At 33.8% G+C, this 2,614-nt stretch overlaps 1 pseudogene across 1 annotated transcript in view; it reads right to left on the minus strand.

Moving 5' to 3' along the window:
- LOC100635797 (transmembrane protein 222-like) overlaps positions 1-2,390 on the minus strand; it is a 3,158-nt pseudogene extending 768 nt beyond the window's left edge. The window contains exons 1-4 of the transcript XR_002189340.1: positions 2,145-2,390; positions 1,962-2,082; positions 316-400; positions 1-51 (exon numbers count right to left, since the gene is read on the minus strand). The exon at positions 1-51 is cut by the window's left edge and continues 187 nt beyond it. The product of XR_002189340.1 is annotated as a transmembrane protein 222-like (transcript). The remainder of the gene's footprint in view (positions 52-315; positions 401-1,961; positions 2,083-2,144) is intronic.
- Between the last annotated feature and the right edge of the window lie 224 nt (positions 2,391-2,614).

The raw sequence follows: 2,614 nt of genomic DNA on the forward strand, positions 1-2,614 counted from the left end.
ACATGTGCATTGTACTTACATTGTTGGATTACCAAATCCCATTTGATCCTCCTACAACAAAGAACAAAGTGTAACAAGTAATGCAAAACAATTTATAAACACACACGCTCACACACACACACGTGTAATATTCAACATGCATGTAATATTCACCATTCTCAAGTTACAATGTGCCTAGTATAGGGCTATTTGATATCATGATAAAGCCAGTTCAAATTTGATCTTCTCAATAAAATTTAATTTTTATCATTACGGCTCACAATATGTGTACATGTATAATGTGTACAATACATGTACATCTACTAAAAAACTAACAGAAACATAGTAGGGTCCAGCAAAATCCCTAATGATACCAGCAGAAGTACATATACCCATATGTCCTATGAATGGGAAAAACCACCTGCAAGAAGATAAAATGTAATGAACAATTGAACATACATGTACATGTACATGTAATACATGTGCATATACATGTATATGCACATGTAGAAACTACATGTAAGATTATTACTATTATTATTATTATTTCATGTGGGAGCCCGGGCTTCTATTTTCTATCTTTACCAGACTTCTATTTGAGGGTTCTCCTATACTTTATACAGTATATAGCCCCAAAATAGGCTTCTAACATTCTATTGAGAAAGGCTTCTATTTATTGGAGTTCTGGCCTAGCAAACCCTCTATGAGAGTGCATTCACTTCATACCACAACTAATGAACTACATGCACAAGAATTACTGCAAGTCCTTATATAGAATCCAAAGCTTCTGCTTCTATTTAAGACAGGCTTTTATTTGAGGATACATGTATAATGTACATGTACATGGTATTTTACGCATGCTTTTTTGCATATACATGTACATGTACTACATGACATGTATATAAATAGTATGCAGCTGGTAATTTTGGAAGAGAAAAAATTGGCAAAAATTTAACATTTCGATAGTCATTCGCCAAACAACTATGTGTATGCTCAATGGCTCAAAGCCACAAGTTTGCTAAATTAGAACTAGCCAATCACTAAAATTTATTCCTTCCAAAATTAACAGTCACTTGCATGTACAATTGTACATGTACATGCACATGTATAAGTACATGCAATACAGTAGTTTTGCATAGCCAGACACAGGGTTTTTGTCAGTGGATTGTTAAAATTAGACCAAAGACACTGTAGATACTATAGTATGGGGTATTTCGACAAAAATCAAAAGGAGAGACTTTTCCCTTTAATTTTTGTACATGTATGTTGTGTAGAAAACTTGAGCTGATTTTGGTGAAATTTATATTTAAAAAAATTATTAAAGTTGCTCAAAAATTGGGCCAAAGATCTAAGGCTATACCGTATAGCAGGTATATTCCGTCAGAGTTTAATTTCGTTCTTTTTGTTCTCATTCCTTGTGGAACGAATATTTTTCAAATGAAAAAGGTGTTTCCTCAATGCCACAAGTACAAAATGGCTGCTCAGAATGAAAATTAAAGAAACAAAAATTTCTAATCCTGCTTAGAACGAACATATTTCCAGACAAAATATACCTGCTATACGGTAACCTTTCATCTTTGGCCCAATTTGGCCAAATTTCATCAAAAATGACTCAAAGAGAAATCTCCATTTTTATAATTTTTCTGACACATATACATGTTCTTATGTTGTGCACCAACTTTGAGCTGATTCCGATCAAAATTAAAATTTTTATAGATTTTTATGCACTGTATTGTAGTGCTTCTCAGCTCATGAAGCATGTACAAGTACGTAGCTCACTTAGTAAGCTTTGTGGGAAACCTTGGCCAAACTCCTCCTCTTTCTCTAATGCAATGTACATGGAGTGTGGGTAACGCTACTTTCCCTTGAATTTTCAAAGCAGATTCTTTAATTACATGTATTCTCGTATTTCATAGAGTGCATTCAAATCAGAGATTCGAGAAATGAAATTAGGTACAAAAAGCGATGCTATCTTATCTTACGTAATAATAGGAAGAGGAGTCCACACAATAGAGTAAGGATATCTGTTCCTTGAAGTATCTATGGCCCCTTTTGCAAAACTTCCTTCAACGTCCATTTTCTTTTTCATTGTTTAAGCCACGCCTATTGAATTAATAGTTACGACTCAACCCTATCCGCGTGGTACACACCATGTGTAAACTCACTGAACTGTAAGTCCTCGGAAGAGTGTGAAAAATGAAAAGTTGTTAATTATAGTTGAGCCCAAATGAGTGATACAACTGTTCCTTCAGTAGTCTCAAAGGATGGTTGGTTCTCTGAGATAAATGACTTATGGCCTGCAGAGTGTTTCTCAAAGTGGATGAGATATTGCACAGAAGCCAGTATCACACTGTATACCTTAAAGCCACTATTGATTGCAAGTACTACTTTTTGCATTTATTGCAAGTGGCTTTAAAATCACAAAAAAATTTATTAATAATTTAGGTTTATTCATAGTTATTAATTCAAAAAAAGAATAAAATCGCGAAAATTAGTACATCCTAAATGAATACCATTAACAAATCACAAATATAGGGACATGTACATGTGTATTTTGACAAAAAAAGGGTAGAGACTAAAAAAAGGGAGGGACTTTTCCCTTCCATTTTTGTATGTTGGGTAGAAAGCTGAGATA

The sequence above is a fragment of the Amphimedon queenslandica genome, unplaced genomic scaffold (assembly GCF_000090795.2).
Source record: "Amphimedon queenslandica unplaced genomic scaffold, v1.1 AMPQUscaffold_9954, whole genome shotgun sequence".
In the NCBI taxonomy this organism is placed as follows: domain Eukaryota; kingdom Metazoa; phylum Porifera; class Demospongiae; order Haplosclerida; family Niphatidae; genus Amphimedon; species Amphimedon queenslandica.